This window comes from Panthera pardus, unplaced genomic scaffold (genome assembly GCF_024362965.1).
Source record: "Panthera pardus isolate Hobbes unplaced genomic scaffold, ASM2436296v1 HiC_scaffold_11, whole genome shotgun sequence".
In the NCBI taxonomy this organism is placed as follows: domain Eukaryota; kingdom Metazoa; phylum Chordata; class Mammalia; order Carnivora; family Felidae; genus Panthera; species Panthera pardus.
In genome coordinates this window covers 66,878,038-66,901,576 of record NW_026526666.1, presented here as the reverse complement: position 1 = coordinate 66,901,576, position 23,539 = coordinate 66,878,038, and the positions used below count along the sequence as shown (strand labels likewise).

At 39.6% G+C, this 23,539-nt stretch overlaps 1 protein-coding gene across 6 annotated transcripts in view; it reads left to right on the top strand.

The window, feature by feature from the left end:
- The window catches only part of ELAVL4 (ELAV like RNA binding protein 4), a 145,856-nt gene that overhangs the window by 57,889 nt on the left and 64,428 nt on the right, over positions 1 to 23,539 (top strand). The window lies entirely within an intron of this gene.

Here is a 23,539-nt window from a genome sequence, read left to right as displayed (position 1 = left end):
CCTGATGTTGACCCTGAAGATATGGCACAAAATGGCACAATCAAATGCCACGAGTGCCCACTTTGACTTTGAATTTCACCAGCAATAGCTTTCACAGGGTTTCAAAGCCGGGTATGTGGGGAGGCTGTAAATTCATATCTATCTCACTTATTTTTTGCTAGCAAAGCCTGGGGAGGACTTTTCGCTCTGCATAGATGTTATAACAAAGCTGTGGTCTTTTTCCCATTCTTAGAGGATTGCCTTTGTCTGGCTGCTTGTTTTGATGGGTGTAAAACAAATAAGATTAGACCGAGCAGCCCAACTGAAAGCGATAGCTGGGAGGAAAACCCAATGAAAGGTTGCCGGGGAAACGAACAGAGGAAAAGCCGAGTAGGGAGCAGGTGGCTATCATGAGAACACACTGCAAACAGTGTAAAAAAGGGGGGGAGGACAGGACCTCGATTATCTTTGCTGTTCTTTGTGGCCGGCCCAACTTTAATTATTCTTTATAAATAGGTGTTAATTACATTTCTAACTCTGGTTTACAGTGATTTTTAGAAATCTATTTTTAAGCATCTGTTCTGTCTCTCCTGTTTTTTTTTTTTTTTTTTTTTGGTTTAAAAAATAGGGAGAGAGAAGAAGAAGAGGGGGGAAGGGAGGGAAGGGAATCTTGCTTTTTTTTTTTTTCCTCTCTCTCTCTTTACCCCTTTCCCCTGCTGTGAAATTGTACGTGCGAAAAATCGCAAGGAATCCTGTGAGGCCATTTGAAAAAAATGTAAATTATATTGAATGAAGTTGACGGAAGCATAATAGTGAACTCCCACAGCTGATAGGTTCTGCAAATGATTTCTTAGAAATTTCCAGCAAATATCCATTGGAGAAATATAGGTAGTATAGATCTACCCTAAAGCAATGATTTTGTGCTAGCTGATATTGGTGTTTTTACTAAATCAGATGTTGATACTACAATTCCAGGGAGTTCATTGTATCTTTCATTTTATATCCCGAGTAGAAATTACTTTTAAAAATAATCAATGAAAAGCTGCATTCTAGCCTCTTGCTTCGTTTACCTCTCCATACCTCCAACCACAAGGTCCATCAGGTGTACCCTTGCAACCACTGCAGTGCATTTGGTCCTGGGTCTAGTCTTGGCATAAACTGAGCGAAAAGCTGATTTTTTTTTTTTTTAGAGTCTCTGAACGTCTAGGACCCGTGCGTGCCCTGGGTGACAGGCATCTCTCCCTTTTCCTCTGAGTGTGCTTTACTAGTGGTCTCTTTTTCTCATGATGGTGGGTACCAGAAGGACTGAAAGGTATAGTGCTTAGGCAAACAGGAGGTTGCATAAAAACCATGATCTGTTCTGGTTTCTTCCAAATTAGATACACGATCAGGTAGCTAATATTAAGCCCAAAAATGAGAGATTAAAAAATACTGAAATATGTTAAAAGGTTCGGAAATGTAATTGGCTTTACTGAAAGTGCTCTTAATTTTTACTCTCTCCATTGCAAATCTCTGCACTCACCCCCACCCCCACCCCCCACCCATTCTTTTTACCTTGCAAGACGCTTCTTTTTGTTTTGTCTTCTTATTGGGGGATTTTTTTTTATTTGTTTTGACTCTTGAAGTAAAAATAAATAAACTTATTTTTGTCATATGTCATATGCTTGAACCTTTGCTCTCTGTCTTGAGCATATCTCTCTTAAAAATTAGAATAGGTTTTTTTTATTATCTCTAACATATTTTTTTCTGAGGAATTTCTAGCATATTTTCCTTAGGGCAAAACCATTTCCATAGAACTAGCACTTTGTCTTGGGTTGTAAAAAAGACACGTGGTTCCACTGCTGACCTTTCTTGCTTCTTTGTCTTAAAAACATTAATGCCTACTACCTGCACGAGGAGGTGTGCCTTTATGGAAGCACTAGGCTAAGAGTGCATTTATTGAGAAATGAAAATCTGATCGGATATATTTCTGCAAAAAATACCTGACTACATCCCAGGCTTAATGGTCAGAATTTCTGTATACCTCATTGTAACATATTGGCTAAATCGTTTAATATTCAAATTTTTAAAAGGATAGAATGAACATAGATAGGGAAGTAGCTGAGAAACTGCTTTGAGAATCATTGACTTATAAGATAATTTTAATATCTCAGAAAAAAAGCCTAACAGACAACTTGAGCACTCATTTTTGTAATCTCAGTTCCGCTCATTTCTAACTGCCATTCATTCAGTCGTCCTCCTGGCCAGATATAGATGAGCTTGCTTCTGTTTGATAGTTTTCCAAAGCCTTCAAACTTTTTTCTCTCCCAATAGCTCTTCCTTGGTCCTTTGAACACTCAAGGATTTTGTTGTGAGGGGAAGCCCAGATTGTTATGAGCTAATAACGATAGAATATTTTTCAAAGAAAGAGAAAGAAAATGAGCTACGTGTTTGCATTTTAGTTCTTAACTCAGTCTTGAAAAAGGGTCTGAGACGTGATAGACTTCAGGTATTCTAAACTTAGCATTTCTGTTGGGGATAATCTATTTGACATTTCAAATCTAGAAATCATTGCCTGAATAGTGCTTTGTGTGTGTATTCAGGGTCTCTAGAAGAATTTGTGGGTAAATCAAGGTGTTTTTCTCAAGAATTACCATGAACAATGAAAGGGTTTCCCTCAGGGCAAGTCCTTTCTTTGGTTTGATTTCTTCCCTTTGCACTTATTTCCTTATTGTGGGTGGAATCTTTTCCTATATGTAGACCAAATACTATTTCTTCCATGAGGATATACGCTGCTTCAATTAGCCCTTGGCATCTTAATGCCTTATTTTAATTTAAAAAAGAAAAAAGAAAACTGAAACAAATTGTGTGTACCACAAATAAGGAATGGCGGTCTTGATAGAGGTCATTGTATGTGAACAGAAGTACTTTGGCCTTGACAAATTTCTTCATCAGTTCCAATGATCTGTGGCCACCAGGCACTTAATTTATATGTCTGGACACTTAATATGTACATTTGTTGGTGAGCTGGCCAGCGGATGCTAGACACATGAGTGTGCGCTGGCAAATGCTGCAATGCAGTATTTTTTCCCAATGTCATTGGGAATTTGGGGGGTATGAAGGGACATAAACATTCTCAAGCTTTTATCTTACCATCTTCCAGTAGATGGACCATGTTGCACAGAATTGGCCAATTCTCCTTTTGAAAGTGAAGTCAACCTTTTATTGCCCACTGTTCATTCTTCCATGCGTTTGATAGATATGTGGAAATTATGTGTATGTGACAGAGGGAGACTCTGTGTGTGTATGTGTGTGTGTGTATCTGTGTAAGCATGTGTGTGTGTTTCTGGAATCCTGCACCTGTCTTAGGTTTTCCTTATTTGGTATTACCAAATGTGTATACATACTTGCAAGTATATGTGCATCTAAAAATGGAAAGAAAACCAAACTGGGCTGGCTTCCCATAGGAAGTGGCTTCTCCTCCTCACAGACTCCAAGAGTTTTCTTATTAGAAGAAATATAAAACTCAATCAAAAAAGATATATCCGGACCCTGCAGACTCCCATTCGTAACCAAATACCTTTCTTTAGTTGCCACTTGAGAAACTATAAATGTGCAAATCCCTAACAGTGTTTGTGAGCTAGAAGCTGCTCTTTCAATCAAGGGGTTGGGTTCAAATTAAAATGTATATGTTTGTGGAAGGAGAGTTGTTTTTTCTTTAGGAACATTTGAACCTAATCTTTAACCATTGGTAAAAACAAGTAGGAGGTAGGGTGGCTGTGTTAGCAGTTTGTGCATTGTTTTGTGAGTTTGTGTGTGTATGTGTGTGCTTTAGAAACATCCTTTTATTTTTAAAATCTCAGTGTATTTTAAGGATAGAGGGCCATTATAGGTCAGTGGCTTTTTAAAGGTAAAAAGAAAGGTGATCTGGGGGTGGGTGGGAATTGTCACAAGCAGTAATTGTCATAAATTACTCATCTAGAAATGGAAAGGAAAAAAAAAGGCCGGAGGACAAGAGTGGAGAGAGGTACCAACATGTGGATCCGCACTTGCCGATATAAGAGATAATGAGTGATAAATTTGAACTGGTGCAGTGCAGGATGCCCGATAATTTCTCAGAACCTTGACTTTGCAGGTTCATTACTTCCTTGCTTGCTTGTTCACACCTTTAATTATATCCAGTTTGGGATGCTAGCTAGGGGCACCAAAGATGAGCCATTTTGTTTGTTGTTTACTTCATTAAGTATTCAGGCAGTGTGCTCACAATAGCTATGGAGCATCAGTGTTAGGAATCAAGCACTTTGGAAATGGAATTGTTACAAGAGAATAAAAAATAAGAAAGCAATCAACCAGCTAGCTTGCTTTGGCTGTTCACTCCGCTTAATGGTAATATTTATGCTGTTCCTTGTACATTCATTAAGAAATAAATTATGCAGTGTTAGAGTCCTAATTTGCTGGTGGCTCCCCTAAACCCTGTCACTCTCTCTACCTCTTTTCTGTCTCTCCCCACGCTCCACCGCCAAGCTTTTGCCTTTTACTTGACCATTTTAGGACTGACCATTTTGCTTTGGGGAAGATCGTTATTCAGTTCCTCATTGTATTTAATACCAGAGATATTTTCCCCTCAATATGGATCTTTCTGTATAAGGATCATGAAATGCTGAACACCATAAAGGAATCTTTAAATAATTTTTGTTGAGGAAGCAGTGAAAATGTTGAAGAAATAAGGTCAATGTAATTGTTGTGCTTGGGTTTTGTTTTTTGTTTTGTTTTGTTTTTGGAAAGCCTTATTTTTAACCAAAAAAAGTAAAGTGCAAAACTAGCATATGTGATTTTTTTAAAATGGAAAAAGATTACAAGTCATAGGTATCTCTTAAATAACTTACCTTGGACTCTGGTTTGAAAAATAACATTTAAACTCGAGTTTAATTTTTAAATTGTTCATGTTAAAGCTATAAAATGCTATTCATAAACATTTTTTCTATAAGAAGTTTAGTTCTATTTTCAGGATACGAGGAAGCAGAGAAACCATCCTAGCCAAGATGGCGAATTCTGAAAAACACACTACAGGGTGGAGGTTTCCCCCTCTCTGCACTTTGTGGCATTGAATCCACTCCTGCTTGTTGTATGAATCAGTTACCTGCTGTCATCTACTGTCTTGTAGCAACTAGCCCTTGAAGTTGTTTTCCCAACTGTGTTCATAGTAGAGGTTAGCTATCATTTGTTGTTGGATGAAGATGTGTTTGTTGAGGACTTGCTATGTGTATTTCTTTGGAAGGTGGAATTCAGCTTCACCGTTTTCTTTTTCTTCTGACACTGATCAAAAAACTTCTAAGAGGCTAAGTCCCTGTGATTGGGGCTAACGTTGTGGTGAGGGATTTTAAAGTTGGATGTTACATAATGAGGTTTGTGTCAAGTTATGAGAAGAGATCTGTTTGAACATTCAAGTACACAAATGTTTTTCTTTTTGTATTTGTAAGAGCCTAGGCGTGACTCCAAAAGATAGATATAAAAAGGGGGGGGCGCCTGGGTGGCTCAGTTGCTTGAGTGGCCGACTTCCGCTCAGGTCATGATCTCACGGTCCGTGAGTTCGAGCCCCGTGTCAGGCTCTGTGCTGGCAGCTCGGAGCCTGGAGTCTGCTTTGGATTCTTTGTCTCCCCCTCTCTCTGCTCCTCCCCTGCTTGTGCTGTGTCTCTCTCTGTCTCTCAAAAATAAATAAATGTTAAAAAATTTTTAAAAAGAAATAAAAGGTCTTCTGGACATTTTTGTCTATAAGGTTCCATATATGCAGATGTTTGCTTTCAGGAAAAGTAAAGTTTAGGCATTTGGGAGGAACTCGTCTCTCTGTCAGCTACTGTGGAGCTTGGCTAGAGCCTGTTAATTTTACAGAAATACGAATGCCTTTCTTCCAACAGAGATGACTCTTTGAGTACCTTTCCCCATGTCACCCTCCGGGGAGGACCTGAGAAAATAGTGGCCCTCTTGGCATGTACCTGTGCAAACTGTAAGTCTGCACATAGAGCAGAAATCATAGAGTAACTTTGTGACACACACTAAATACTGCATGGTGTGTGTGTGTGTGTGTGTGTGTGTGTGTGTGTGTGTGGCGGGGTATGTATAGATAGACAGCCATGACCCCCAGTGTGCTCTGGATGTGCCAATAATGGCTTCTGAAGTAGCCTATGTTTTCCTAAGCTGCCAGTCTAAACCTTCAGAGTTTTCCTTTCTAATTTGTACATGAAAAATAATAGGCTGAATTGAACTTTTTTTTCAAGTGCCCCCTTTGAAGATGCAGCAGTAGTAAATACAGCTTTAATGATAAACTTTAGCTCTAAGTGCTATTTAAAAGTCTGTCATGGAAAGCCTGAGAACTTGCAATCTTTACTAATGAAACTTTTATTAGGAGAGTGCTCACTTAAAATGGAGTAAACGACTAAGTCCCTGTAATGTGTGATTTTGACCAGATTTGACTCATCCTTTCTTATGTTACTTTTTGTAATGCAGCCAACCACACATCTAAAATTCTGGATATTGTACTTGTCTTCAATATTAATTATCTCTGTTGATGCACTGGGTACAGACAGTACAATTCCCACAAGTCCAGATTCTTACTGTAACACCAAAACAAAAGTGATATTTATGAATAATATTGGGAAAGTTGTCCTCATAGTAACCATTCCCCAAAGGAAGCTTTACATAAATGTGCATTTATTATTCAGGATATTAAAAGGGAATCCTTAGCTTTTACATTTTAATTTGGGCTAAAATATGTAAATTGGTTTTATTTTGGAGTTGTTCTGTTTTAGGTGGCTTTGGGGGAGGATAACTTTCTAGCTTGATTATATTTTAATCGCCTCTGTAGTAGAAAAGGTTCCAATCCTGAAATCAACCTGGTTATTGTGATTAAGACCCAGAGGGCCAGTGTGCAGATGAGGCTAAATACATATCACATCGATTTGTACACATGTAGAAAAATTAGATTTGTTTCTACTAGATACCACTGTCTCCATGTCTTTATTGGCAGGGCCAGCTCAGAAGCCACGGAGCCACAAGTCTGCCTGTGGATTTACAGGACTTTCATGGTGTGCCTGTACAAGCAACCATCTGGAAATATTGCCCTTTGTCTTAAGAAACCGGGAAGGGCAAAGGACTTTAAAGTCAGGTGGATTTGGATTAGAATCCTGACTTTCCCTATTAGTAAAAGGGTGATCTTGGATGAAGTCCTTCAGCCTCTGAGCTTCAGTTTCCTCATCTTTAAGATGCAGATGATAATGCCTGACTCACAGGGTTTTTGTGAGGATCAAATGAGAAACGGTATGTGAAGGCATCAGTCATACACCTGAATATTAAAGGTGCTTAGAGGATGTTAGGTCTCCTTCAGTCTGCCCGTGCCAGATGTCCTGGGGAGAAGTGACATTGAATGATGCCCTCATAGTCTCCATCCTCTCCCCAGAACTCAAGGAAGGGGGCAGGGGTGGTGGCACAGTAATTTTTAAACACAGATAGTCCCTCAGTTCTTCCCTGGAATTGTGTGGCTTTATTAAGTTTCTCCTAGGGTTTTGTAAGGTACATTCACGATCTCCTTTGGAATTAGAATTAACTTGGGATTTAGTTGTTAAAAGAGAAAAAAGGTGAACATAAAATTAATTTTAGTTGGTGCTGTTCTTTTTATTATTATTATTTCATGAGTCTGTTAGGAAATTCAGAAGTCAACTGATAAAAACCAAAAAAAAAAAAAAAAAGTGAAGCTCATTAATGCAATATCATCTCTGCTGTCTAAAATATGTTATTATAACCTGTGACTTATTTGAATTTGGCCCAAACCAACTTATTTTGGAGCTATGTTTTCCCTCTTCACCACATCACCTTTTTCTTTCTGTCCTTTTTGTTTCCCCAAAAGACTGAATTTTGAAGTTCTGATTTTCAAGGAGTGGTGAAGAGGTTGAGGCAAAAAGTGGCTTAATGAGATTTTTCTAACTCGCCATCAGTTTTCTTTCTCCTGCTTGGTGAGGCAGGATGATGGATGGCTTTGGCAGTGCAAACAGTTCTAGAAGCGATTGCATTGACTGAAGAGGTGTGGGAGATGTGAGCAGAATGCTGGCCCTCAATTTATTACCTTCCCATTTGTAGGAAAGAAAGAGAAAAGAGGAAGGCCTTGATGTAACTGTTGGTCACACACACTTGGGAAAGGTAGTGGTGTCAGGACTTGTGTTAAGCTGAGCCTAACTTTGTGCCTTTTTCCCAAGGCTCTGAAAGGGGGAATAAACAGGCACATTTAATAAAATTGACAACTTGCTTTAAATTGGGACCTGTTGCTGTCACAAGTGAGGACAAAGAAATAATACAAGTAGTACCTGAAGGTGCTTGAGACTTAAACTGAAAACATAACCTTTAGAACACTATTTTAATGTCATGGATTTTGGATTCCACTTTATATGGTCATGGGAAGGATGTAAAAGGGAGTAATTTTCTTTCCTTCAATTTAATCCTTAAAATCAGGGGAAGGATTATAAATTGATCTGATCCCCCAAGCGCTATTTTCCAGGACTTATGCTTTTATAAAAAAAGACCCTTTACTGTGAAACAGACAATAGAATTTTTCTCTTTCCATGTGTATCTATTTCAAGGCTTCACCAAGTTCTTCTAAGGATTTTGTAAGCAGCCTCATATATGGTATGCAAGCTCTCTGGAAGAATTTAGTGGATTTTTACATTGTGTGTGTTCGGGCAGAAATACGCCAGTGGAAGAAAGGGGCTTGAATATGGAGAAGGGTAGAAGATGTTTCTGTATAGTTTAGCCTAGAAAAATCTCACACCTATTAATGAAGGACCAAAATGAGATGATCGGGTGAATGATTTGAGCAGGTGACTAGACAGGGGAGGGGCAGATGGATATTCTTAGGATCTCTTGGCTAGCTAAATGTTTGTATTATTTAAAAATTGACCCCTATTTAAGCCAGTACTTGAGTCTCAATTCCTTCTTGCTTTACACCACTGGCTTAAGGTTATCTGCAAGAAGAAAAGACTTTTAGCTTAGAGGAGCTTTAATAAAAACTCTTAAACAGGTCTCTAGTTGGTGTATTTTGGAGACAGGGCTTGCAGTTGCTATAATCATAACAGCACTCTTCCCGAACTACCGTTGTGTCAATTTTCTAAGAACAGAGGAGCAAGTTTGTATTTCTAGAACTTGAGCTATTCCCAGCACAGTTCTGCTGTAATGGATCTGTGACTAGGGAGATCATTTCTCATATTCACTTAACATTGTATAATTTTTGCTCTATGGTGTCAGGTTGATCTCCTTAATGTAGTTGGGGCATGTGTTATTAACCCCTTTTTATAGAAAATAAAGCTTAGCTGCCTGCCTTAGGATACATGCTTAAGAATATCAGAAGTCTTAGCTCCAAAGTATTTAGGAATACATCCAGCTTAGCCAAAGTTTACTTCTCTAGGGGAAATCAAAAACAAAAACAAAACAAGTGAAGCAATTCCTTTTCTAGATCAAGTTTTTCAGTGTGGAATTAGCAAATACAATGGCATGTCTGTGCATATAAATCACATTCTAGGTGCCTTCTGGAATGTCATAGTATTTAAAACGTATTCTAATCTAGTGGGTAAGGACAGTGACAGGCAGAATGTGAAGAATGTCTCAGCAGAGAAGGTAAAATATACAGAAGAGGAGACATTCATTGTTGTTGGAGGAAGGAGGCAGGCTTCACGGAGGAAATGTCATTTGGGTGGAACCAGGAAAGATGGATAGGCAGAGAAATTAGGGAAAGGGAGAATTCTGTGTGTAAAGAAGAATGTAAGTAAAGGCACGGAGATGGGCACTTGCTTATGGAATAAGTAGTCTGGTGTAAATGCAGCATAGGATGTGTAAAGTTAAAGAACTAGTTAAAAGCTATCATTTAGGAAGGTTAAGGTGTTTTGACTTGGTTTTAACTTTATTTGAATCAGTAGCTCTGGAATGTGTTAGTTCAAAGGATTATTAGTTTCCTGATTGTTTTGCAGGGAAGACTTGCCTTTATTGGGTCATGATTTCTCAGAAGTTGAAGTCACCCTAAAGATGCTTCTTAATTAGATATCGGTCGTTCAGAGAGAATTGACATTAAAGCACTCTTCTGGTCAGAGTGTGATGTGATGATGATGATGATGATGATGATGATGCTCACTGGTGAAGTCACGTTGAGGCTTGCTTTTAGGCTTACAGTGCCAAAAAGCACTAGGAGGAAAAATACCAACTTTATTTCAGATTGTAAAGAAATGTGCCGTTAGAGGAGCACGCTGCATTCTCTCACCAGCAGGTACCAGTGCTCATGTCATGGGAAAATGTGTGGCCAGAGATAGGATAGTGGTAGTTTGGGAAAAAAACTTATTTCCCCCAGAATAGAATATACCCGCTTCAGACTTCCAAGTGCATGTACCAAGGCATGCTTGTCTTCCCTGGTAGTCTGTGAGCCCTAGAGGGCAGAGATCATGTCAGATGCTCTCTTATTTCGATGTTGGGCACACAGTAACTCCTCAATTTAAATGTTTACTGAATTGAGTTATCCTTTTTTAAAGAGCCTGAACTACAGAGTTGGAAGACTTGTGAGTCTTGGGTCTGCCATTTAGTCTACCTTAGTCCAAGTCACCTCATCTTGCTGAGAGCTTCAGTTTCTTAATATGTAAAATAGAATCCATATCTTGATGGGAGGATCAGTTAAACCATATCCTTGATACACCCTCACAGACAGAATAGCAGTATTAGTAAATTACTAGGTTTAGTTTTGCCTCCAGTTATTTTACTGGGTCTTTTGACCAGAATTTTTTTAAGTAAAATAATAAATGAAATAGAAAAGAAAACATCAGTAGCTAGTACTTAGGAAGGGTAAGTATTATTTCATGAATCTTTTGTTTCAGTTGCCTATGTTTTGAGTTGTGATGTGAAGTTGATGTGTGTTCAGTATGTTTCTTACTTTTTTTGCTTTGTTGGATTCCGGTCGGTAAATTTTGAAAAACACTGTTCTGTTTGTTTTTTTTTTTTTACTTTTTTTAATGTTTATTTATTTTTAAGAGAGACAGAGACAGAGACAGAGCGTGAGTAGGGGAGGGGCAGAGAGAGAGGGAGACACAGAATTCAAAGCAGGCTCCAGGCTCTGAGCTGTCATTACAGAGCCTGACGCAGAGCTCTAATTCATGGACTGCCAGATCGTGACCTGAGCCAAAGTCAGATGCTTAACTGACTGAACCACCCAGGCCCTTGAAAAACACTGTTCTAGATGATCATGAGCTCCGCATTCTCCAAACAAACAAAACCCATCGTTTTTTTTTTTTCAGAGCTATGCAATGCAAGATCTCTAGTATCTTCCAAATTATTAAAGGAAGGATGGCATCTGATTATTTTACATTTAATGTGAAACTGTATCTTTAGTCTTCGAAAATTCATGCTATCTGCATGGTATATGCTACGGCTCTCTATTAGTCAAAGTATTTATTAACTAGCAAATCTTAGTCCTTGGTCATGCCACCTAGCTGAACCTTCAAAGTAATAATACTAATGATAGTAGTAAGTAGTGGAGGTGATCTAAAGGTGAGACTAGAAATAATGAGATTAGCTTTCATTTCTTGAGCTCTTACTATGAGTCAGGCACTGTGCCTTACACACCATCCCTTTTAATCCTTAGAACAACCTTAAAAGGTAAATGTTAATTTTCCTATTTTATGGATGAACTAACGGAGATTTTGAAAGGTAAATTAAGGTTACACAGGCAGTAATTGATTGGGCCAGATTTGATTTGAACTCAGGTGTGTCTGATTCTAGAGTGAAATTTAAATGTTTTATTCAGTTCCATGAAAATGTATTAAGATGCCTACTCTGTGGTAGCACTGTACTTCTTTACAAATATTGGTGGGTCAGTTGGTCCCCGCTCTTTTTTTTATGTTTATTTATTTTTGAGAAAGAGAGAGAGAGAAACAGAGAGCAAGCGGGGGAGGGGCAGAGAGAGAGGAAGACACAGAATCTGAAGCAGGCTCCAGGCGCCAAACTCCTAGCTGTCAGCACAGAGTCCTACGCAGGGCTCAAACCCACAAACCACTAGATCGTGACCTGAGCCAAAGTCGGATGCGTAACTGACTGAGCCAGCCAGGAGCCCGAGTTGTTCTCTGCTCTTCAGGCTTTACTGTGCGTGAAAGTGGGTGAGATGTGATTTAATCACAGGAGGGCAGCCACAGAAACTTCCGTGCCAAATATTTAATTTTGGAAGTACTGAGAAAGGTGCCTGCCACATAGTAATTATTCCAGATTTATTGAATTGAATTGAAATTGGATTAATAGCTGGTGATTGGGAAGGGAGTGGGAGAGTATTGGAGAACCTTTGTACTCAAGAATGTCCTTGCCTGGAAAGTGGCAGATCCATCTGCCCTAAAACCAACCTATGCCCTTTGAAACTCCTAAAACTTGCAACAGGGAAAAGCCAACCGGAGTTCAAGAATTCAAATTGTGGGGGAAGCTGGGTGGCTCAGGCAGTTAAGCATCCGACTTGATTTTAGCTCAGGTCACGATCTCATGGTTGTGGGATTGAGCCCCGTGTCAAGCTCTATGTGGACAATGCTGAGCCTGCTTGGGATTCTCTCTCTCTCTCTCTCTCTCTCTCTCTCTCTCTCTCTGTCCCTTTCTCTCTCTCAAAAAGTAAATAAACGTTTTTAGAAAAAATTCAAATTATGAACTTCAAGTTTCATTCAGGCAGAGAGAACCTTCTCTATCTTAGTATGAAAAGAGAAACCATTGGCAGAAACATTTAGAGAATGAAAATAGAAGGCGGGCTTCCTTAGAATGAAAAACAATAATTATTATTGTCGTTATTGTTATTCTTTCTATACTAACCTTATACCTTGAGCAAGTCACATTACCTCTGTGAGCCTCAGTTTCCACATTTGTAAAATAATCTATACTTCTTGGGGTTGTGAGGATTAAATAGATCCATTTAATAAAACTTTGCTAAGTACTTACTGTTTAGTGGTCTCTGAGGATTTAGTATAGAGACATAGCCCCTGAGTATCTGGCAAAAGTGCAATGAGAGTGGGATTCAGCCCCACCACCTGCAAAGCCCACTGCTGAAAGAATGCACCCTTGCATTCTGCTTTGGGGTGTGTATATTATTGTCATATGTGCCTCTTTTGCATCATTGGAGGTTCACGTTCATTGAGGGTAAGGTTGTCATGATATTCATCTTTTTATCTTCTACTACCCATGGGCCCCTGCTTACCCATTGGTGCAAGGTTACCTTACACAGTTGTCACTCAATGAATCTAACCTAGTTCAGCAAATACTTACCAAGTTGCTCAAGGTGCTGTGCTGGGAAAGGAGAGTAACATTTGCTGAACAGAGTTGAGTTTAAAGTGACTTTAACATATAAAAGGGGAACAGTATCATGAGGTGGTGATAAATTCCCCTACTGCTAAAAATGCCCATGGTCTATTCAGGAAGAAAATACGGCAGTGAACCTAAAAAAAATAGTGTTTTCTTTCTTTTTCTTAGTGCTGTTTTGTTTGTATTTTTAAAAATTTTTTAACATTTTTATTTATTTTTGAGAGACAGACAGAAACAGAACATGACCAGGGGAGGGGCAGAGAGAGAGGGAGACACAGAATCCTAAGCAGGTTCCAGCCTCCGTACTGTCAGCACAGAGCCGATGCGGGGTTCAAACCCAGCAACTGTGAGATCATGATCTGAGCCGAAGTCGCATGCTCAACCGACTGAGCTGCCCAGGTGCCCCTGTTTTGTTTGTATTTTGTGGGGAACCAGTGTATTTGCTACAGGCACACAGTTGAGATGTGATCTCAAAGATGGCTACATTAGAGATTTGTGGCTCAGGATCAAGCCCAGCTGCCTTCACAACACCCAGGAGACCCTCTGTGGCCTGTCCCCACCCTCCTTTCCAGACTCCCATCCTGCAGCTCTCAGCCTTCCATTCATTCTCCACTGTGGAACTTCACCATGCTCTTCTGTACCTATGCTCAAACAGATTCCTTGGTGTCAAACATCCTTCTACTTTTCTTCACCTGGCTTCAAGAGACAAATAGGTGACTTCTCACCTAGGAAAGGTGACTCATGCTGGGACTCATGAGCACTGCCAGCATCCTTCTGTCATTGATCTTCCCCAGTGCATTATCAGTTGTTGACTTTCCTGTTTCACTGCCACCTCAACAATCAGGACTGAGTTTATCTCTGTGCCTGTTTCCTAGTAAGTGCTCGGTAATGAATTGTTAACTGAATGATAGAGTTGGATGTTGGTTATATGTTCATAAAGGGGTTGCCATCAGGTGCGCCGTTATCCTCTAGCCTGTGAAAGGGAAGTTGGACCCAAAGCCCTCTGCCATGAAGACTGATTTTGACACTGCTGTTGCTCACCAACCGTAGTTGTGTAACTTTGGGTTGAAGATCTTGAGGATGTCTTATTTACGTGAAACTCCCTGACTACCATGACTCACCTTGTACTTCCTCATTAATTCTTCTTTCTTTCAGACTTCTTTATGTCCCTTGGTCTCTTACCACATGGTTAACAATGATACATCACAATAATAGTGACCTTTTATAGTGTATGTGTCAGGCTTTACAAACAGAACAAACTTAGGTTATGTCATTGAACCTTATAACTCTAGGAAGCAGGTATTTTTTTCTTTTAAAAAATTTTTTATTATTTCATTTTAGAGAGAGAGAGAGAGAGCATGCATGCTGGAGAGAGGGGCAGAGAGAGAGAGAGAGAGAGAGAGAGAGAGAGAGAGAAATCTCAAACAGGGCTCATCCCACAAGCCTGGGATCATGACCTGAGCTGAAATCAAGAGTCCGTCACTTAACTGACCAAGCCATCCAGGTGCTCCTGAAGCAGGTATTTTTATTCCCATTTTTAAGAAAGAGTACCACATAGTTTATATAACTTCTACAAGGTTACATGTCTAAGAAGTATCAGACTGGGAATTACAAGCCTAGTCTGTTTGATTCCAGAGCCCATGTTCTATCTCCTATTTTATATTATTCACTTCTTAAAAGGAAGTGACTGATGATAGACATTTAGCCTAGTGGTTATTAATAAAGACTTTCAATGAAGATTGCCAGAGTTCATATCCTGGCTTTACCAATTATGACTTTGAGCAAATCACTAATCCCGCCCCCCCCACAATGCTTTAGTTTCTTCATCTGTAAACTAGGGTTATTTTGAGGATTTGATGGACCAATGTACTTTAAGAACTTAAAACAATAAAAATAAAGAATGTAAAACAGTGCTTAGCATATAGAGTGTTAATGATAAGCATCATTATTATTGTCATGTGAAATTAATTTGGGTCCTATTCTTCAAATATTTGTTGGATGCCTGCTATATGCCAGACACTGTTCAAGGTACTAGAGATACGGCAGTAACTAAGACAAGTCCTTGCCCTCATGGGGCTTTCATTTTAGAGGGGGAAGACAGGCAACAGAATAAGTAAGTAAGTAGAATTAGTAGATAGATTGTGTGATGTTTTATAATTCCATGTGATGAAATGCTATTTAAAACATAAAATGAGGGGCGCCTGGGTGACTCAGTCTTGAGCATCTGACTCTTGAATTCGGCTCAGGTCATGATCCCAGGGCCATGGGATTGAACCCCACATCAGGCTCTGTCGTAAGCATAGAGTCTGCTTAAAATTTTCTCTCTCTCTCTCTTACTCTCTTTCTCACTCTCTGCCCCTCTCCTCTGCTGTGCACGCATGTTCTCTCTAATATAATAAGTTAAAAAATACAGTCAGATAATGGGTTGGAGAGTGGCACTAATGAGTATTTGTTTGTGAACATGTAATGAGGCCACAACAGTTCAGCCAGTGTCTTGCTTCTGCTTGGTAAGCTGGAGCAGTCATTGTCCTGTTCTGACTAGCTGCTGACTCTTGGGGTGACAGGCATACCCTACCTGCATTCATTTTGGGGTGGTCATCCCTGGAGTAGCAGGAAATTAAAAGATTGGTTTGAGGTGTCTGGGCCTCAGGAAAACCCAACATAGAGAACTCATAAAAAGACCAGAGGTCTTCAGTCTGTGAGGGAGAAGCTCCACTCTATTTCCCTATAGTTGAGACTATGAAATGGGATAAAAATCCCAAGAAGGTCAGAAAGGTTAGGCCAATCATTCAAAAAGTTCAATAGTCATTGTCATTATCATAAGATTCTTAATTTCCATAAAAGTAATCTAGTGGTTAAGAGGATAGGCTTTGGAGTCAGAGAAATTGAGGATTTTTTTTTCCTTTCCCACTTAACTGTGGGGGGGGGGTGGTGGTAAGGCCACTAATTTGTTCTAGCCTCAGTTTCATTGTCTATAAAATACAGTTAATAATACCTACTTCAAAGACTGGTTTATTTTTTTATTTTTAAAGTTTAATTACTTATTTTGAGAGAGAGAGAGAGAGAGTGTGTGTGCATGCAAGTGGACAAGGGGCAGAGAGAGAGGAAGAGAGAAAATCCCAGGCAGACTCTGCCCTGTTAGTGCAGAACCTGACTTGGAGCTTGATCTCACAATCTGTGAGATTATGACCTGAACCGAAATCAAGATTCAGACACTCAACCAACTGAGCCACCCAGGCACCCCTCAAAGACTTGTTCAAAGGATTATTAGCATATGTAAAGAGCCTGGTTCAGGTCCTGGCACACAGTAGGCATTTAATAAAGGAACATTTTAAAAAATAGTTCAATCCACCTAGGGTGCTATGGTGTGTATTTTAGATATTAGTCATTTTTTGCAGGGCTCATAGGGAGAGATTTAGACTAAAATATGCAAGGTACTTCCCATTGCATAACCTTCAAAGAGGAGAACAGATAACCTCAAAACTGAGGATATATCATCCAAGAAAGGCTCGTGGATGCCAGCAGAAGATAAAAAGAGCTTGGTTAAAGAGCTCTGGAGCGTGAGATCCTGAGTTCAGTTCTTGAGTCTGCTGTCAAGTTTTTAAGTTGAAATGCTTACTTTTGAATATGTATTTTCGTAGGTCAAAAGTATTCAGGCCAATACTGCTGCATTAACTGGAATTGTAAATAAACCTACATGATGAAAGCAACCAGAAAGCATTAGTTTTAAAATATAGATATGTATATTTTATGTATTTTTATCTCCTCTCTCCATTGTGTATACTATTGCATAAAATTAGATTAAAATCTTAAGATTAAAAAAGGAGAGATACCGTTTATTCTGTTGCCAGAGCTCTTTTGTTTTCATTTGCAATGTGTAGATTTAAATTACTTAAAAAAAAAAAGCAAAATTCTGCATCAAACACTCTTAAGAGTAGAAGAATAACCGAACATTTGGCAGTGCACCTTTTGTGCAGAGCTCTGGGTGAAGCCCTAAATATTTTCCTCTTCTTGTGTTTAGTGGCATGTTACGATTGTGAGTCTCCCAAAATTTATTTGCCCCCCCCCCTTAGCCACTGGTTCACATTTGTTTTGATCTTCATGCCTGTACTCATCTAAAATAAACAGCGCAGGAAGAGTGAAGAAAAGGCTTAAGGAAAGGATTTAAAAATATAGAACCACAAGTTTCTCTTATGGCTTTCTCAGCACACTGCAGAGCCTGGTGGGTTGGGAAAAAAGGAAGTCTCGTGCAATGTTCCCGTGTTCTCTCCCTCTAAACCCTCCTGGCACCCTGCACCTGCCGCTGATCACTGATTCATTCAGCAGGCTTTGGTCAGATTCTTCCTGTGTACTCCATACCTGGAGCAAGAAGTCAACTAAAATTCAGGCCCTGTTCTCCAGGAGCTCCCAGTCAGTGGGGAGACAGGCAGGTAGACTGTGACCGGATGTGGAGTGTGAATGCCACAGCAAAGCAAAGAGAGGAGGTGCCAAGGCCATCTGGGTCAGGCAGTCAGACTTCAACTGAACTTTGCAACATGGCCCAGTTATTTAGATGGTGGTGGGAGAAGCATTTTAGTGGGAGGAGAGGAAGCACACATGTAAAGACATGGAAAAGACATACATACCACAGAAGGCAGACTATGGTACCTGCTTTGTTGCATTTTGGAATTTTGTCTATTCACAGATCTGTCCATTAACCACTGCCATCCCCCACCCCTTACAAGACTAAATTCCTCAATGGCAGGGATCAAATGCCATGGAACTCAGTCATCTAATCATAAAATACATTTAATCTTTGCCACATTCCTATAAACACTGTCAACACTGAGAAAACTTAAGACACAGAATTGTTAAGTAACATGCCCAAAATCACACAGCTGAACTTAGGCATTCAGGCTCTGGTGCCTGTGTTCCTAACCATTAGATAGATAGATATTGGATAAGTGTTTAAATTGATTTGAATTGAATGGAAGTAGAAGTAATTATATGATAGTTTATTCAATCATTTTTTTTTAAATAACACGCAAGTCATTAGCTTTGATAGATGTTACAGCAAAGTATTGAGTCTCCATTGGCTTTGGCTTCTGCCTGTGTGACTTGTAGCAACTCCTAGGTGCAAGTGTTCTGTGGGACTCTTAACCTGTAGCCCTTAGCCAGATTTAGACCCAAAGTGAAAATAAAATATGAGTTTAGGCCTGAAACAGAGGCAGTCTGAGTTGGAATGAATGAATGGTAAAGGAAAAGAGGCTATGAAGATGGCCTTCCCCAGAAAATGGCCTTAAAAATACAGTCTTTGGGGACAGTTTGAAAGAAGTTGATGAAGACAAGCGTGATAAGTGCAATATAGCTTTAAAAGATAAAGGTGCTCTTATTTTTTTTTAATGTTTTTATTTATTTTTTCGAGTTAGCACAAGAGAGGGAGGGGCAGAGAGAGGGGGACAGAGGATCTGAAGTGGGCTGTGGGCTGACAGCAGCGAGCCCGATGTGGGGCTTGAACTCACGAACCATGAGATCATGACCTGAATCAAAGTCAGATGCTCAACCCACTAAGCCACTCAGGTGCCCCAAAAGTGCTGTTATTTTTAAATTGATTTTGAAGAGCTGAGAAAGATACAAGAGAAGTTTATGATGAGAGAGGAATGGTGGGGAACAGAGCAAGGAAAGCAGATTTAGCTATGGAGAGCAGGTGAGCACCTGGAGAGCCGCCTGTTTATTCATTTATTCTGCCAACAAAACCTGGAGCTCTGCGCTGGTCCCTGGGGTTACAAATGAATCAAACACAGCCCCTGTCCTCAAGGAGCTCACAGTCCAGTGATAAAGACAGGAAAATGGAGAGTCTCGAGGCTGTGTGGTAAATGTCCATGAGGGAAGCATGTGCCAAGGATAGAGGTGGGAGCTGGGGAAAGATGGGGTGTTGGGGAAGGTCTGTTAGGCCTGGTGGTGGGAGAGGACAGCTTTCCAACAGGAGTGCCTGCGCAGAGTGTGGCACGGGAGAGACCACAGCATGTTCTAGTTTGTCCTTGCAGGCTGGAGAAAATGTTGCTGGAAGGGTGATTTCCAGCGTTTATGGAGGTTGTGGTGGGTAAAGGAGGAAGATGAGAGTCAGTGACAGGAAGACCCGGGGTCAGATCCCAGCTCTGTACCTTGGGAACCAGGGCTAGTCACTCTGCTTTCTGTTTGCTGCTTAGCCCCTGGTTTGCTCACCTGTAAAATACAAATGATAGGGGAGGGGGGCAAAGCCCACTCATCTCTCAGGGTCTTCATGAAGATGAAATGGGGTGCTGGGTGTGAATGTGCTTATAAAATCCCCTGAGTCTAACATGTGATTTAAAGAATTCTTTCCAGTGACTTTGTAAAGCTTCATTCCATTTCTGCAGGAAGATAACACTTTCTGTGTTATCTCTGCACTTCCCACCACACCTTTCCAACAGTGCCCTGTAAAATTCTCCTGAAGTGCATGTGTTCAACATAGCTGCTCCTTGGGGTCCACAGGAAGGAAGGAGCAGTCCAAGTGGAGGGTACACCAAGGACAGACAACCTCTATGCTTCCACCCTGAGCAGGTCCATGTGGAAAGTCAGAAATGCCCTCTGCTGTCCTTCCACAGAGAGCACTGTGGCAATTTCCTGAAATTTCCCATGAAAACAAGAGGGTTTTCCTCTTGGGAAATCAGAAACCTGAGTGACTGCACTTATTACATTTGAAGTATCTAACTTTAAGCCACTCACAGTAGAGGGTGTTTTAAAAAGGCAAAGTGTACCAGAAATTATGTTTGTAAGTGTTAAAAATGGTGATTTCATTACTCACTTTTTAAAGTTCACTTAATCCCTTTCCCTTTGCTCTGTATGTTCCTGACTGGTATTATTGCGAGAATTTATTAGTTAATGTTTGTGAAACATTTTGAAGATGAAGGAAATAGCTATTGACATAGGTGATGAGTACTAACTTTTGTAAGTATTTTTTTCCATTTCAGAAATTAAATTCCAAGGATAAATGTTACCAGCTCTAGTCAACTTTGCTGCCTCATTTTAATGGGGATATGTTTTTAGAATGTTATAATTTTGACAAGGGGAATGAACATGTATTGTGTCCTTACTGTGTGCCAAGTTCTGAGCCAGATGCCTTAAATTTGTTATTTTTCATCTTCACAACCACCCTGCAAGGCAGATAGAATTATGTGTATTTTTCAGATGAGTAAATTTAAATTGCAATTCAGAGTCTTAAGTGTCTAAACCACGGTCAAGGCTGGAGCCAGTTTTCACATATAAACTCCAAACTTCATGCTCTTGCCTGTACACCATGTGGAATTTTGAACTAAGATTTTCCTCTAGCATCCATTTATTTGACAGTTTTAATGACTAATGGTAGATATGTAGCCCAGTAGGGTTTTAATTGGATTTGATCATTTACTTTCTCCCAAGACCATTGGGGTTGCATTTTATGGTGATAGGAGCTCTTTCCTCTGACTTGGAGGTTTCAGAAGGGGCAGAGTTTGGTTTCACACTTGAGTTCAAGTTGTGGTTCTGGCTGAGTGAGAGCAGATACTGCCTCAGGCCTCACTTCTCCTTCATCCTGTGTAGAGTGACTTCACTTCTTCAAGCCTTGGTTTCCCCAACTGTAAGTAGGGGGAACGATAGTTACCTACTTTGCACAGTTGTGGGAGAATTAAGTGAAGTAACCTACCTGACTATATCTATCACTGTTTATTGTGCGCTGTTGGTAGTATTAGAAGTTCATGGTAATTGCTTGCCTAAACATTTTCCTGTGTAACTCAAAGCACTTTTTAATCAGTGTTATCACAGGATCTCCATTTATTGGGCCTTTGCTATATTCCAGGCAGGGACTTTGCTGGGCACTTTGTATATACTTCTCCATTACCACATTTATGACATTATAGAGTAATTATTTACTGATTTATTTATTTCCTTGCAGGCAGGAAACCCCTTTCTCTCCTGTATCTCAGGCATTTATCATAATGGCTTCTGGCCCATTGAAGGAACTCATTGACGTTAGGGAAGTTAGCTTGACTTTTGTTCCTTTGTACTGCCTTTCCTCTTCTTTTAAGAACTAACTTCAGTTGTGGGGAAGAGCTGTTCAAATGAAGTGCAATATTGTCATTATTAAATTGTGACTTGCTGGGGCGCCTGGGTGGCTCAGTTGGTTAAGCGTCCCAACTTCGGCTAAGGTCATCTCACTGTTCGTGAGTTCCAGCCGCACATCGGGCTCTGTGCTGACAACTCAGAACCTGGAGCCTGCTTCGGATTCTGTGTCCCTCTCTCTCTGCCCTCCTCGACTTGCACTCTGTCTCTCTCTCTCTTTCTCAAAAATAAGTAAACATTAAAAAACTTTTTTAAAACTTTTGACTTGCTTTAAAGTATGCCTATAATTAAAAAAAATTTAGTTTGCCCTAAAATTTGTTAATTTGACAACAGCTGACTCTGAATATTGTTAGCCTTTCATTGTTTTGTTTTTTTTAAGATAAATTTCTGGGATAAAAAGAATATATCAAGAATTGGAGCAGTTTGCCAAGCAAATTTACTTTGTGATTTCAAAGGACATGGTTACCTGACTCAAAGATGTAAACTCTTCAATACCTTAGTGTGTATACATGTATCCAAATTATTCTTAGGGACTTATTAAATTAGTTCTACAAGGGTCTTATCTGAGAATTATATATAATGCAGTTTAAATTTTAGTATAAAGGTAACAATTTTTAAAAAGTCTTACCATTTCTGAATTTTTAAAATGCCAGTTTGACTTTTGTCCAATTATATGAATTAGTGAGATTTCAGAAGCATATTTTGAAAGACAAAAGATGATTTGTGAAGACAAAAATATTAACTTGTTCTTTATTCTAATCTAAAATTTTCTGTTGTTACCCGGCAACATCATAAAAATATGTAAAAATACATCTATTTTTCTTTTTTAAAAAAATAGAACAATGAGGAAATTGAGGTGAAGGAAAATTAAGAGAATAAAAAAAAAAAAACAAGATAAATTCAGAGGTTAAGTTTGTGTTGAAAAAGAATCAAGGGGCCCCTGAGTGGCTCAGTCAGTTAAGCAGCCGACTTCAGCTCAGGTCATGATCTCATGGTTCATGAGTTCAAGCCCCGCATCAGGGTCTCTGCTGTCAGCACAGAGCCTGCTTTAGATCCTCTGTCTCTCTCTCTTTCTGCCCCTTGCTCTCTCTCTCAAAAATAAAACAAACATTAAAAACAAGAATCAAAAGTTTGCAGGGAGATTCTGTGCTCTTTCCTTAAACACAGAGGGCTACAAATTTGCCCCTCATTTTTCTAGCAGTATTACAAAGAGGAGACACAATGAATTACAAGATGCAGAGTCCATAAAACTAAAGGAAACCAATCATACAGAGGACAAAGAGTGTTAGTGGTTCATTGTCATAATAAAGTATTTGTCTTAAAGTAGACAAACATTCTGATACGTGGTATTTGTGATTTTTTTTTTTCCTCTCCACTTTGCTTTTTGTTTGTGAGATTTTTAATACATATGTATTAGGAAGATCTCTGTATGCAGGAAAGAGAGAGAGAGAAGCTTAAAAAGCATGGCATGGAATGCTGCTTGACAGTGTCATACATTCACAAGATGTCCTTGAAGATGGAGCACAGAACAGAGATCAGGGAAATTTTGGCAGCTGCGGTTGGGAAAATAAATGGCTGTTGTGTGATTGGGCAGACCCTAAAAGCAGGCTCCTGCTCAGACCATGTAATTAAGAAAAGTGGGAGCTTTTTGTCCAAGTGCAGAATGTTCATAATATCAGAGTTTGTCAGCAGGAGCTTTTAGAACGGATCAGTACTTTTCACTCCCCGATCCAGGGAATGGTTTTCTTATAAATCATCTTCTCTCCTTGCTGTCCTCCTGAAGGTTGCTGCCAGGCGATAAGGCAGACTTAGATTGTAACCTTGCTAATACACAGTGATTTAGGTGAAGGAGAGACTGAATCACAGGCCGTTTCAAGAAATGCGATTTTTATTCATTTGGGCTCCTATGTGTCCTCTAATGTAGGAGCAGAGTGTGGCCAAGGAGAGATCCCGCAGGACAGCTCTGGGAAGGAGATGGAATAATTTTTAATACTGTGACTCCAAACTGGTTTGAAGGATTTGACATTTTCTTTCATTTTTAAAAATAACTTCCTTTCAGATTATAAAAGTGCTGTATTTTCACTGTAAGACAAAAACTTGGAAAATAAAGATAGAGACAAGTGTAACAGTCACCTAT